Source organism: Coffea arabica, chromosome 7c, assembly GCF_036785885.1.
Source record: "Coffea arabica cultivar ET-39 chromosome 7c, Coffea Arabica ET-39 HiFi, whole genome shotgun sequence".
NCBI lineage: Eukaryota > Viridiplantae > Streptophyta > Magnoliopsida > Gentianales > Rubiaceae > Coffea > Coffea arabica.
Genome location: NC_092322.1, coordinates 25,481,705 through 25,498,233, shown reverse-complemented (window position 1 = coordinate 25,498,233; position 16,529 = coordinate 25,481,705).

Below are 16,529 nucleotides of genomic sequence, written 5' to 3'. Positions count from 1 at the left end.
TCGGTCGAGCGAATTTCTGGAATCTCTCAAGAGCCCTATCGTCGCTCTCGACGTGGTTGCCAGGATTTCCAGGGTTAGGGTTCGGGTTTTGGCCCTGTTGCTGCACCACTTGTGCCAGCAGGTTGGTCATTTACTGCATGGCGGCAGCTATTTGAACGTTGGGGTCAACCCTCGGTTCAGGGTTAGGTCCAGATGAGATTTCCCCAGCACCCCTATCCGGTGTGGGTTACCTACGCCCGCGCCCACGTCCCCAGCCACTACGTGTGCCCTCCATTGATCTAAGTCAATCTAAGGTTGAGGTGCAAAGATAACATTAAAGATAATTATAAGCATAAGCAAATAACAAGAGGTATACACAGATCAAAATCATATATACACACAACTATACCGAACCAGTCACACAGTAATAGTCAATTAGATATACCCAAAAGAGGTCCATGAAGGTAAGGGGGTCATCCAAAAGTACTATAAACGAACTAGATTACAGGCACAAAAGCAACTAACGAAAAGTTATTTCCCTTCAAGGTCTCCATCCCTAATCTACAAGAATGCCACAATTTATATCTTAATCCAGGTTAATCATACTTACGAACACCCGAACAAACCACATGAAGTTCCTTAGAATCAAATTTCTAGTTCGTCCAAGTCCTTTCTAACCTAGGCTCTCATTGATTTAGTAGCCGAGCACAAGAATCCCAAATAAGATAATTCACAACTCGAGCCGGCCGGTCCCAAGCGTAAATCATCCATAATAAAGATTCCTACCCGACATACTTATCTATCTTCCTCAAGTTCCATGATAGAGATTTTACACTTATAACATGCACAGTTCATAGCTTATGCTCAAAAGAGCACTTAACCCTTTAAACACCTTCGCCAAAAGCAGGACCATAACACCACTTGGCCCAAGCTCACTCCACGCAGAGACCACGCGAAGTGGCTCTGATACCACCTGTGGCAGCCCCACCTTCCCCTAAGGCATACCAAAGGGGTTAGCGGACTGCCGGCCCAGCTCTCGCCAGGACTATTGAGCAGTTAAATGAAATCGAAAATGTTCAGGAAGGTAAAAGCGCGCTCAAACGATTCAAAGTCGCCAAATGGCAAAACGAAAATCGAAACCACACTGAATAGTGGTTGCCACGTCACCATCCAACAAGGAGCCAAACAAATACAGATATGGCCATATAACTCGGGAAAACATTCCCAATCCAAATAGGATACATGAACAGGGTAAATAGTTTTATACACATACGTTTGTAGTTTACGAAACAAAAGAAGATAATTAGATCAAAATACATTTAGGATTTTCCGACTATCGAGGAGCTTTACAAAAATATATTAAAACTAACTCGACTCGTGCTTCAAAACATCTTAGCCTCAAAAGTGGTTCCCTGTAAGGAAAACAAAGATAACGGGAAGGGGTGAGCTTACGCTCAATGAGGTACCAAAATAATAGCAAGTAAGAAAAGTGGAACTTCATATTCAATTAGTCACATATGCGAATCAAATAAAGAAGTGAACAAACACCATAGACAGAAAGGATACGGGTGGCTCTCAGGAGCCAAATCCCCATTTGCTTCACCGAAACTTGATCGAAATAATAGTTGACACTCCGTCAATGTTAAAGAAGTAACCAATACCGTAGACTCCACTTTCTCCGATTCCTTCCACCTCACATACCCCTACCGGGCCCGAACTCCAATCAGTTCAGAAATGGTAATACTCGAGTATACCGGAATCAATGGTCTCAATACCCAAAGATCCCAAAATAGACTACCGTGGTTCGTTATCTAATCGACCAGGCTCTTGCCGGCCCGACTCGAGTAACTAGCCACCGGTGTTGAACTCAGAGGTCACAGAAAAGTCGTTGGATACCAATTTCCAAATGACATCAGAACAGATACAGATACAGATACAGATACAGATCACAGATACAGATACAGATAACAGATTCAGATTCGCACCAAAATTGGCATATGAACAGACAAGAGAACGAGTGTGATAAAGTACACCCTCGTCTTCAACAAAATAAACAGATAGTTTAGACGTTCATATCACAGATTGCATGTATAGAAACCAAGTTAAACAACAAGTGAGGGGAGTGGTACACTCACCGGTTCAAGTACGGATACTTCAAAAATTTTCACTTCAAACTACCTTTAATCGCCAAGAAACCCTAAAAGAACCAAAGTAAAACAATTGAAGGTTCCACTTCCAAAATCGAGTAAACAGAATGCACATGTGAGGCTCGAATACTGGTCGTATGCCTCGTCAAATAATTACTAATGCAAGGGTGCAAAACATGATTTGTGGGAACGAAAAGGTAACATGAAGACCTAGGCTCAAACAACCCAAAAGCCTTTCATTTCTACCAAAAGGCAATTCAAACCCTAACTTTTCCAATTTTCTTCCAAAACAGAAATTTTCTGCAATTAACCACTTTTTCCACCTTCTAGCTTCCTTAAATATCATTTCCAATCATCATACATGCCCACATAATAATAATCATATGAAAACAGAAAATTCACCAATAATTATAAAACTTCACCAATTCAACCAAAAATCATGAAATAACACCAAAGATCATTACTTCAACTACCTCAAGTCACAAATTAAACATCATTAGGTGGAGGAGAGGGGTTCCTTCACAACTCACCTTAGCAACACAAGAGAGAGAGCAACTAGTCACCTTGGCTTTCTAAACAACTTCACCAATCACCTCACCAACACTAATTGAAGAGGTTTTATGGAACAAAAGCAAGTTTAAGTGGTTGATTTGGTAGATTTGAGCAAGATTGAAGCCAAAAACTTGAAGAGTTTTCTTTCTTTTGTTGCTTGAAGAGGCCGGCTATGAGGAGGAAGAAAATGGTGAATTTTTGGTATTTTTTTGATTTATTTGATCAATTGGTAAGAAAATGAATAGTGGTCATAAAGTACAACCAACCAAATGGTGACACTTGTCACCCTATTTAATGCATACATATCCTTTTGTTCCCTCTCACACCAATCCATATAACAACCTCTAATTATCTCATAGCACCCGACAATTTAACCCCAATATCCAAAACTTAACCTAGTTGGCCAAATTTTTTCGAACTTTCCGCACTAGCGGGTCCCACGTCCGGCATACGCTCTTAATTTCTCAAAACCTAACCAATACCAGAAAAATCATCTAAAAACTATATTTACTCATAAAAATTATCAGGAAAATTTTCCTTATAAAGAAAATGTAGAAAACATGCCATTAAAGAATATAAACCCTAGAAAAATGAGAAAATTACGGGTTCTCACATTTCCCCACTTGGCCGTCTCGTCACGGGCTCTCTCGTGACACTCCCAGCATCCTTTCTCCTCCCGTTCCCCGCCCAAACTTGGAAGGGGTACTCTCATCCCCCTGCCCCGAACTACTCCCAGGAAATTCTCGTTTTTTTGCCTGAAAGTTTCTCACCTGTAGCCTAGCATTCTCTACTCGTTGCGCCTTCGCCACTGCATCGCTAAAGGCGTTAATTTGGGCTACCGCGAGGTCCTTCTAGATTTCTACATTCAGGCCCTGGACAAATCGCCGTATTCTTCATTGCTCGGTCATGATGAGTTCGGGCGCAAATTTGGATAGGCGGGTGAATTGGCTCTCGTACTCCGCTACAGATTGAGTCCCTTGGCGGAGTCGGATAAACTCATCTTCCTTCCGTTCTTGGACTAGCAAAGGGAAAAATTTTGCGTTGAATTCTCTCATAAAATTCACCCAAGTCCTGGGCATTTGTTCCCGTTCCCATTTTTGCCGTATTACGTTCCACCAGGAACGGGCCGCCCCTTCCAGGTGAAAAATGGCAAAAGTCACCTGCCGTTCTTCGGTGCAGTGTAAGGCAGCAAAAATGTCTACCATTTTCTCGAGCCACCTTTCGGCGACATCCGGGTCGGGCCCCCTAACGAATTTCGGTGGGGCAAACTTCTGGAATCTTTTAAGTGCCCTGTCGTCGCTCTCTACGTGGTTATCAGGGTTTTCGAGGTTAGGATTAGGGTTCTGACCCTGTTGCTGCACCACTTGTGCCAGTAGATTAGTCATTTGCTGCATAGCAGCCGCTATTTGGATGTTAGGATCAACCCTAGGTTCAGGGTTAGGTCCAGATGAAGTTTTCCCAGTGCCCCTTTCAGGCGCGGGTTGCCTACCCCCGCGTCCACGGCCTCGACCACTACGAGTGCCTTCCATCAATCTAAATCATTCTAGGTCACAAAATAAATATACTGTTAAAGGGCACATAACCCTCCTTTTCGTAGCACTAAACAGGAACAATTAAACAAGAACAACTAACTAAAAGAACTACCTCATAGAGCATTTAAACACATAACACATATACATAGAACACATAACCGGGTCAAGCAATTATACAGAACAGTTAGTCAAGTACATACAAAGTCATCCCATGAAACAAAAGGGGTCCTCCAAAAGTACTATAGACAGACTAGGTCACGAGTACAAAAGAACTCACGAAAAGCTTTTCCCCTCTAGGGCTCCGTCCACAATCTACGAGAACAACACCATTTATATCTGAATCAAGATTGATCACACTTAACCATACCCGAACAAACCACACGAAATTCCATAGAATCGCCTATCTAGTTCACCCAATCCTTTCTAACCTAGGCTCTCATCTTTTTCATATCCGGGCGCAAGAATCCCATCTAAGATGATTCACAACTCGAGCCGGCCGGTCCCAAGCGTAAATCATCTATATTAAAGATTCCTACCCGACATACATACCTAGCTTCTTCAAGTCCCATGATACTGATCCTTACACTTATGACATGCACAGTTCATAGCTTACGCTCAAAAGTGCACTTATACCTTTTGACGCATTCACGAAAGCAGGACCTTAACACCACTTGGCCCAAGCTCTCTCCGCGCAGAGACCATGCGAAGTGGCTCTGATACCACCTGTGACAGCCTCCCCTTCCCCTAAGGCGAACCAAAGGGGTTAGCGGACTGCCTGCCCAGCTCTCGCCAGGACTACGGGACAGTTCAACACGATCTAAGACGTTCCGGAATATACAAGTGCGCTTAAACAAGTCACAATCACAAAATAAAAAAAAATGAAAATCGGTGCCGGCCATGAATAGTACCGGCCACGTCAGAGTCCGGCCACATATCACGCAAACATACACATCTTGATATTCAACATTTACATACCAAAATGGCATACCGAATTATCCCATAAGTTTATACATGTACGGTTGCAAATTACAATTCAACGATGGGTTGGGTTAAAATGAGTTTAGGGTTTTGCCCAAAAGGAGCTATTCAAAATATATATATACATAAGCTCAACTCGGCAATCCATATTCATCGTCTTTCCAAAAGTATTCAATTTCCTGTAAGGAAAACAAACGGAATAGAGTGAGCTTACGTCCAATGAGATACTATCTGTGAGAACCCGTAAAAACCCTAATATTTTCCTAGGGTTTATTTCCCCTTTAATTGCGTAATTTTGCATTTTCTGGCTTAAAAATATTTTCTTAGTGGATTTTATGAGCAATTATAGTTTTAAGATGATTTTCTAGCATTGGTGAAATTTTAGAAAATTAAAAATAAATAGTGGGCGTGGGACCCACTAGTGCGAAAAGTTCGGAAAAATTCGGCCAATAAGGTTAAGTTTCGGATACTGTGTAAAATTTATCGGGTGTTAAGGGATAAGTAGAGTGTGTGAAGTGATTGATGTGAGAGAGAAAAGAAGGATAGGAATGCATTTAATAAGGTGCCACGTGTCATTTTCTTATTGGTTGAACTTTTAAGAATTACTATTTATTGTCTTGACTTATTTGACCAAGGGATTAAATATCCAAAATTCACCAAAAAAAAATCACCATTTTTCTCTCTTGTTTGGCCGGCTCACTCTCTCACTCTTGCAAGAAGGAAAACTTCTCCAATCTTCAAGTTTCTACTAGCAAATCATCTCAATCAAGGCCATAAACAAGATTTCACTCCATAAAATCTTTCCTTCTAGTGCTAGCAAGTTGTTTGGTGAACTTTGTTTGAAGGACTAAGGTGCTCCACATCTTCCTCTCTCTTGTTTCTTGGTAAGTGAAGCTTGAAACACCCTACTACCTTTAATGATGGTTATATGATGCTTAGAAGTGGCATGAGTGTGTGAAAATGTGATTTATTTCTTGATTTGAAGAGTTTTGGTGAAGTTTTTATTTTATTGAGATTTTTTCTGGTTTAATATGATCTTGATGTTGGGGGCTTGTATGATGATTTGCAATGGACTAAAATGGCTCTAGTGGATGTGAAATGTGGTTAAATACAATCAATTTTGGATTTGGTGTGAAATTTGAAAAGTTAGGGTTCTTGAACCCCAATTCTGTCCGGTTTTAGATCACTGGGTTAGAGGCCGAATTAGACTTTGCTCAAAACATGAAAGTTGTAAGTATTGATGTGTTTGAGGTGCCTGTAAAATTTCAGGGTATTTGGATGAATGTAGAATGAGTTATGACGAAATTACTGTAGCTGTTCTGCTTTGGACAGAATGCGAAAACTGCGATAGTAATTGGCTATTTTGACTGGAATTGGTTTGGATTTTGGAGTTGGTGTCTTCTGATGAATTGTAGCTGAATGTCTTAGCTATCATATGCCTTTGGAATTTCGGCATTTGGACTTGTATGGACTGAGATGTACCGATTACAGTTTTCTGTGTTTTGCAAACCTGTTTTAGGAATTCTGGGTTAGTATTTGGCATATTTGACCTAGTTGTGTTAAGAACTGGATTGAGTGACCTTCTACATTGTTGTAGCCCTGTTCCATAGTTTCGAAACGGTGGGTCTTACACCCCCAACCGATATTTGTAGTGAGAGTTGTACCATTACCGCATTATGACGGCAAAACCGGTTTTCTTATCAAGGCTTAAGTTAAAGCCCCTTCTTAATTTCTGGTTTACTATCATGCTTATTTGTGCATACGAAACCCTATTGGGGTTGTGTTAAGCATTGCTATACGACTCGTTATCGAGTCTCATTGCATTTGTTGCGTGATTCTAGGGCGTGACGGTAGTTCACGGCGGATTGGTGACCACGGTGTATGAAACACCACTTTCTCGCTTGGTGAGTATACTACTCACTTACTTGCTATAATGTGGCTTTGTGCTATGTGTATTTGATGCCTTGAAGGCTTAATTGGTTATTGAAAGTGATTGAGGTGAGGGTGTACTTGACCGCTCTCACCCCTTGTGATTTTCTTCATAGCTATCTACTGTTCCACTGAAATACTGCATTTGTTATATGAGATACTGAATCCCATGCATGGAAACTGAATTGGGTTGTTTGGACGGTTGTCCTACTACTTTACTGTATCACTGAGCTCAACCCCGTTTGGTAGAGGGCTTGGTCGTAAAGATTGAATTGCCACGGGGACTGTACTGGGGAACCTTGTGGTAATGAGACCCTTGGTTCCGGTAAACTCGAGTATTACCAAAAATATTACTGAATGGAGTGCGGGCCCGGTTGGGGTATGTTGGGTGGAAGGAATGGAAGTAAAGAGTTGTCTACGGTTTGGTATTTTAACATTGACGGAGAGTCAATGAGGTTGGTTCAAGATTGCAAGCGTGGAAATGGGCTCTTGAGAGCCGACCGTATCCTTTTACCGTTTTGCTTCATTGCTTATTTGTGCACTTTAAATGAAGGTTCATTCTTATATGACTTTGATTGTTTATTGGGTGGTATACCACTGGGCTTTGGCTCATTCCGTATTATTTGTTTTCCTTACAGGGATATAATTGCTTTTGAAAATGGACTGGATAGTCAATTGCCATACTGAGCTTGTAAATGTCTTTTGTATAGCTCTTGAAGTGAAACCCTAATGTATAACGGGTTCATTTCCTTTTGATAGGCAAATCGAATGTGTACTCCTTAATGAATGGTTTTGGCATGCCATTATGGTTGTAAATGTTGATTTCCGTTGTATATATATGCTTGGCTATGGTTTAGATACATTTCGGCTTCGGTTTTTTTTCGTTTTTATTTTATTTTATTTTATTTTGTGTTTTGACTTGTTTGCGCGCAATGGTATGTTCCGGAACGTTTTAGATTGACGTAAACCGTACCGTTAGTCCTGGCGAGAGCTGGGCAGGCAGTCCGCTAACCCCTTTGGTTCGCCTTAGGGGAAGGTGGGGCTGTCACACTATCACTCAAGCAACCAAGTTCATATAAGCATAAAGCTTTTCATTTCAAATCATCAAAAGTAAACCAAGAGCACACATTAATAGAGTTGATAAAAGGTTACGGGCGGCTCTTAAGAGCCCCTTTCCTCGCTTGCATTCTTGATCGAACCTCATTGACCCTCCGTCAATGTTTAAGAGTAACCAACCGTAGGCTCCACTTTACTTCCATTCCTTCCACCCAACATACCCCTACTGGGCCCGAACTCTAAACAGTAACAATTTGGTAATACTCGAGTATACCGGAATCAAGAGTCTCACTACTACAAGATTCCATATAACAGTCCCCATGGCTCGTCAATTTTCACGACCAAGCCCTCGCCGGCTCGATTCAATTGACTACCAATGGGGTTGAGATCTCGAAAAATGTGTATTCGCTATTTCTTACTAAACGAGCCTCCGAAAATATAAATTGGTTAACGGGATATTTTTAAAACATAAGTGAGACCTTATTCCATGTTAATGAATTTAAAATGGTTGAAATAAATTTTTAAATAAGATTAAAAAATAAGAAAATTTTCGGATCCTGACAAAACCATCTTTTCCTGCATGGCACAGTGGCTAGAGCGGTATGGGGTCACTTTTTCAAGGTTTTTACGCTACTTCCTGTTAACGTGACTGGTGTTGCTTCTATGTTGAGTCACTGGTTCCTCTCTCACCCCAAAGTTTCAGCATCACATGTGCAGGTTCTTATTCAATTGTTGATTCTCTAGTTCATTTGGAAGACTAGGAACTCGGCAAGGTTTCAAATAGGTTCCTTCACTCCAACTCAAGTGATATTCCAGATTGAGGATTTTTTAGGCCAGATGGGTAGGGCTCACGCATTCCCTAGGACCTCCTTTGCGGGTGATCGGGATTGCCCGTGGGCCAATTTTTGCAACTCTACGAGGCAGGGTACACATGTGGAACTCATTTCTTGGAAGAAGCCATCACTGGGGTAGCTCAAACTCAACTCCATTGCCAGTGTCCTTAAAGATAGGGCGGCTGGAGGGGGGTCTTGCGAGACCATTGTGGGAGGGTGGTCTTTACTTATTATAAGGAGTTTGGAGAACTGGATATGTTGGTAGTGGAGGCACTATCCCTTTTGGTTGGTCTGAAAATGTGTACCGATCGGGAAGTTAGCTCGTTGGTGGTTGAATCGGACTCTAAGGTGCTAGTTCACTTAGTGTGTTCTGACGTTTTGTCTAAGTGGTCGCTATGCGACATATTGCGAGAGATCAGACACTATCTTAGTCGGGTGAATGGGTCCCTATTTCATGTGTTTGGTGAAGCTAATTCCATGGCAGATGCACTGGCTTCCCTGCAGTTGGGAGAATAGCGTTTTATGACTCAATCATGGCCCTTCCTGACAAAGCCAGAGTAGAGGTGTGTCTCGATTGCCAAGAATGGCCTAGAATGCACCTAGTGAAGGGTTGAAATGGATCCCTACTATATCATTTACTTCGTTTTTTGATCTATTCTGTCAATGTAAATCTCATACTTTCTAATAAAAGTTAGGGTCGGCTACCTTCCCTGTTACCGGGGTTTTGCCAATAAAAAAAAGGTTTAATTGATCTCATAAATTAAACTATAAGGTATAAAAGCTTATCTCTCAAGTCCTTACTTGAAATTCTTTTAATCCAACTACAGAAGTTTTTAATGTGTCTGACCCATTAGGTTCTCATATACATCGACAATAAGTACGAGTCATAATTCTTAATAAATAAGAACTAGATAACTTAAAACTCTTTTTAATTTATCATTGATTCCACTAATCAATCAACTTATTTTTATAGATCAAAATTGGCATCTAGCAATGCATCATGATCACCCAAATAATGAGAAAAGTCAAGTGGATAATTTCACTTTTTAGTGAACGTTTACCATATAATTAATATTCTTTTACCATATTCATCTCACATTAACCTTGAAATAAGTTGTGCCTATTCCATTATGTGATTAATGATCATTTCTTGCACTAAAATATAAATCCAATGAAGAAGTTCTTATAAACACTTTCTACGACTCTTCCACTTAACACTAAGAATTTCGAGTTATCTAAGTACAAGTGCCCAAACATTAGATAACTCCTCTCCTATAAAAGGTGGTAAATCCTTATAGGTCATTTACCATCTTTCTATACTTCGAATATATATTCATATGCTAATGAAGTGAGCATTTTCTATTACGAGAGCAATTATATAGCAAACAAAGTATAACTATCTATACTCAAATATTATGATAACTTTAAATCTAAGAATCACTTACACAAATGTTAAGAGATTAATCCTTTGGCACTTAGAGAAATTCTATATGCAGATTGATCTAGTGAATTTGATCACCCTATCAAGCACCATACACTAGTTTAGATTTCTTACACATCATAGTGGATAAGATCTACTACTTCTTATATAAAAATGGCATACTATATGCTAGTCTAATTGTATTAACAATGCGCTTTCTTATTAATATTTTGATTAGAGATATTTAGGAATAAACTTTATATATAATCAAATGAACCTCATCATCATAACTCTTATGATTTCATCAATTAAGTTTACTCTTAGGGTTTTATCATAAAAATATATATTAGCAATAAATATGATAAAGATGTCATTTATTATAACATAAATAGTTCACGTACATATTAAATCTTAGAAGCTAATTTGACTTTAGGGCATACACACTTTCAATCTCCCACTTGTGCTAAAGCCAATCACTTATAAGTCAATAACCAAATAAACTTACATGACCATCATGTTCTTTTTAAGATAAATTTTAGTAAACAAGTCAACTATGATGTCATCCGTGGGTACTCTTTCTATCTTTATCTTTCACTACTATTCCTACCAATGATTTCTCAAATCATATGATAGCATCTTAACAAGTCTATGGATCTATCTATAATGAGACCTCGCTTCTTTTGTTAGGGCAAATTTTCATTATAGTCATAAGACAAGATAAAAGATTTTTAATGGAGAGAACCAATCCAATCTTATATTTAAACTTATAGATCCAAAACTTTAGTTGTGTTTTGCTTGAAATCTTTCAACACACAATACCAAAATTATGAATAAATACATAATTACTTGCAAATTATCTCTATAAGACTATTCACAAGTATATTCTTGAAATTCAATTTTAATTCTTCATGGGCCAAAAGAGACAATAAGGCTAGCATATTAAAAGGATCATTCTATGTAATATAGATTAAAAGCCCTTCTTAGATCACTTCTTGCTAAACGTTATTAGCATCTCATCCATGTTCTTTGAAAGGGCTAGTAATCATGATGTATTTATGTAGATCTTTATTTCTAAAAAGAAGATTATTTCTTCTTAATATCATAGAGAAAATTTCGTGTAGCTATACCTATAATTTTGGAGCGTGAGTACACGCTTTCAATGTATCATATGTCAACCATCTATATAATAAGGACACTGTGATAGCTCTCACTAAATCACATATAAATATAAGGTCCATCCACACTTTGATAAAATCAAAATCTTTGATTGTCTCATCAAAATAGATAATACAACTCTTCGGGACTTGCTTTTATTACCACGCAAGATGCAGAAACTGTTAAGTTGTGTCACACACACAATCATTTTATTTTTTTCTATTTATGGAAATTGGTTTTAATATCTATTTATCACGCTATAGATTACAGCTAAAGCAAGTTAGCAAATTTAAATAAATTTAAGCATATTGATTAGTTAGAAGGTTTTTTTAAAGGTAATTTCTTATCCTTATTGGTCAACCTCTCGACTAATCATGCTTTGTAGGTAACACCTTACCTTAAATATTGATCTTTCTCTGAAGACTTCTTGCACCTAATAGTCTTTATACCTTTACATGAATAGACTAAGATAAATACTTTTTGTTAAATATGGAATTTATTTTAGATTTATGGTTCTCAACCATCTTTATAAGTTGTAAAACCATTTATAAGTCATTAGGAGCTCTATGATTTATCATCATGATTCTCTCATAAGAAATCTATATTTCTAAAATTTATGAAATCCTTGTTCTAGGAGCTTTCATTACGCCTCATCATCATGAAATGTAAGCTCCAATTCTATGCATTTGTTCAACTTCCTCCTGTGACACTTGAAACTCTTTCAAGATTTAAATTCTATCTTACTTCCCCTATTTTATTTAAAATAAACCATTTATCTAGAAAATTGTAGTTTTAGAAATAAAAAACTTTTACTCTTTGAGAGGATAGTAGCAGTTTTTGAGAAGACGAGAAAACTCTAATTTATGGGTTAGAATAAATCAAACCAATATAGCAAAGAGAGAGAGGCAGCTGATTTGCTCATCTTCCTTTTTGGCCAATTTTCCTTTTCCTTTATTTCTCAAGAACTCTTCACAAACTTATCCTATTATGCCTACTTCATAAGTAGGGCAACCCAAATTTTCACAAAGATTTGGATTTTTTAACACTCCCTATCTTATATTGTAAGATTTGAACAAATATGTATGGAACAAGATTTAGTGTATAGGAGGCCATTTATCTATGACAAACCCCAAAACTATTTTGGTTAACTTGCATAGTACATCTTACCTCATAAGATATAATTCCTTATCTAATTTACTCAACTAAATTGAGATGCCTAGGAGGAATTTTATTTGAGAATCTCATTCTCTTTTAGATAATTTTGAAACTCTTGGACTAAATATTCTCCATCTTGATCAAATCTTAGTGTTCTAATACTTCTTCCAATTTATTTCTCTACTTTATACTTAAACCATTTGACTTCTCAAACACATTGAATTTTTGCTTAAAAGCACATATATCTATTTTTGAGTAGTCATTAGTAAGTAAAGTATGAGAAATAATCATCTCTTGCATGAATTGTTTGTCTTCCACATGTATCATAATATATGAATCTTAATAATTCTCTAAACTTTTTCAGGTAAAAGGCCAACTTTGTTTTTTATTAGCAAATGAGACTTATATGTCTCAGATTATTCATAATCAGTTGAGACAAATCATCATGTCATTTGAAAACGTGTTTCTTATTCATATGACTAAATTTAAAAATGTCAAATATTGTTTCTGGTCATTTAACATTATATTGAGAAACAGACTTTATTTTAGAAAATAATAACATTTATTTAGTTCCAAAATAAGTCCACTGGATTAAGAGAGATAATTTCTAACTACGTCTTAATAAAGCAACTCTTACTTCGTAAAAATAGATACTTATCATCCTCAATCTTCAATTTACTTCTTTAACTTCTAGTATACTAAATATCTGGTATCACATATCCAAGAAATGTGACTTAGAGGTAAATATACTAGTTAATCTCAATTATAAATTTAACTGAAAATGAAACTTTCACAAAGTTGCATTTTATTTAAATTAAGACCATGCAATAAGAGTCTGTACCATAAGGCTTATTTTTTTAAAACCTTTTAACTTATCAACTCTTGATAATTGATTCACCTAGTCAACTCTTGATAAGTGATGTCCTTTTAATTAACTCTTGACTTATAGTTTATGACAAAACTTGATTGAACGAATTTTCAAAGATAACCAATTATTCTCCAATAAATCAATATTTATTTAGAAAAATTTTTGTCATCTAGTAATGGAATTATTGTTCAAAGATTTCATATATCTTAAACCTTGACTATTATGGTGAAAGAAAATGAAGTTTTTGAAACATAGAAGCTTTTAGAAGCAACCATGGTAACCGTCATCATTTCCTTAATACTTACTATCAGCATTTATTATTAATTCCATTCCATCTTCCATGATTGGAAGTATTAAGGTTTTAAAAGATATAGACAAGTTTACTTGAGAACGTTTTTCAATTTTCTTCGCGAATCCAAGAAATTGGAAATATAAAGTATATCTAAAATAATATGCTATTACTCATAATTTCTACAACAAATAGTAAAGATAAAAGAGAATTGCTATTTTGTTAAAAAATACCAAGTAAAAATGACACAAAAATTAAGTTTGATTTTATTGCCACTATTTTTGTCAATGTATAACTCTCTTGTATAGATTAAGGAATTTCAAAAATTCTTGTAGGTTAGACCATTTAGCTATTTTGATTTTGAGTGGTCTCAACAAACCAAAATAATTTCATTAGATAGATACTTGTTATTGTGACGACCCCACTTCTCCCTAAGGCGAACCAGAGGGTTGGCGGGTCGCCTGCCCAGCTCTCGCCAGGACTCACACAAGCAAACCGACCAATTATCCACGTATAACTTAAACCAAAACACAATTCGCCATCCGAACATGCCAACTTTTAAGCGACTTGAATACTAAAACACATTAACTTCAGAGATAACCTTACCATTGATCATCCACCCGTTCACTCCTAAATACATCTCTGACCAGATCACCACATAATCTCAAATATACAATACAAACCACACAGTAAGTTCATAAAGCTCAGATAAAATTCATACAAGCCAAATCTTAGGGTTTGCACCTTTTCAACTTCAAGTGGCAACCCAAAACGAAGATACAAGTATGATTCGAAATAACATTTACAAAACGATAAAATAGACTTCAAGTCTCTCGATTTCCGGAACCTGTTAAGGAAAACAAATATCGTGTGGTGAGCTAAAGCTCAGTGAGGTTCCGAACACATAGGCAACAAGAAAATCAATGCATTCATTACATATAACCAATAATTCAAGAGACAAATACAAATAAAGTAATAAACACGTTCATGAAAAGGATACGGGCTCACAGGGAGCCATATGTTCGTTCGTTCGTTCTCCTGACATTTCCCCTTATTCCTCCAGTCATTTGCAAAATGCATTTTGTATAAGTAAAACCCCTCGTTCATTCATTCATTCATTCCTTTCATTCACCCCGTCCCTGGCTTTTGGCCAGGCTCCACCAACCTACAGGGTAATACTCGAGTATACCGAAACGTTCACCCAGGTCCCTAATCGCTCGACCGAGTCCGACTGGCTCGAGACGACCGGTAACAAGGGGCAATGGCCAGTTCAGCCCAAAAGGGCTTACATTCATGCACAAGTAATATGTCAATCATTCAATCATTAAAATTTCATAATCATTTAGGCTAAGTGCGATAAAGTACACACTCGCCTTGAAAACTCGTTTTGACAATCATTGAAAGCATTTAACACATTATCAAGCAATAAAATCAAACCAATAAGCCAAAGAAATATAACAAATAAGGAACACTCACCAAGAGTGAAGTTCAAAGGTCAAGCCGGGAATCGTAGTCCAAGTCCTCGCTAAATCCTAGAAATCCAAGTTTCAAAAACTATAAGTTTTACCAAACAAACTCTTGTTATATATATAAAAGGTTATCTTATAAAACTAATTTAATTTCTCGAAACAAGTTATTAAATTTCTAAAAATCGAAGCTAGTAAAGAAATAAAATGTTTCGTGTGATTTCTTTTAAAGATATTTCCCTCTAGAGGCAAACTATAACCAAATTGCTTCAAACGGGTTTTCTTGCCAAATAAGTTTTCTATGCCATTTATTTGAAATTATTCAAATCTAGTATTTTTTTCCAAATTTCCTTTAAAACAACTAGTCAAGAATAGTTTTATGAAAACTTAAAGTTTAAAGGTTAAATACAATTACTCCCTAAAGGTAATAAAACTAGTTTAAGCAAAATAAAAGAATTAACTAGTCAGCAAGGGTGTAAAAGTCCCGATATCTAAATTTTAATATTAATGTACCATACTATATATATATATATATTTACAGCTTGCTATTAAGACAAAATATACCTACAAGGCTTGATTTAAAGGTATTTGAATTCAAGAGATTAAAATGGACTTTACGATTCCAATTCATATGCACATTGTATTCCAAGTTGCCAATATAGCTAAAACGCAACTCAAATATAAGTCTCGCTAGGGCTTCATCAATCATTAGCCCTAGGTCTCAACAGATTTTATTCCAAACAAAATTCAGCAAAGGAAGTCCAAGGTATCACAACAAATTCCAAATCACAAATCGTGGACCTTCAAATTGCATTTCAACCAATCACTTGAACAAATTCACCAAAATTTAATATTCTTGGACAAATTACTCAAGTGGCCAAGAGCTTCTTCAATTATTAGCTCTTGACATCAAACAATTTCTTTCAATCACAATTCAACCAGGATTTCAATCTAAAACAAGAAGAAAACCACAACCAATCATGACTCCCAAATAATTCTAAGATTCAGATTTTCTTTTCTTGTTTCGATAGTCAAGAGAATTCCAGCAAATTTCAATCCAAGATGTCCATTAGATCTCCAACTTTTACTTGCTAGAAACACTAAACATATAGCTTATAATCTGTCCAAACCAAGCTAAAATAAATAATACACAAATCCAACAAATAAACT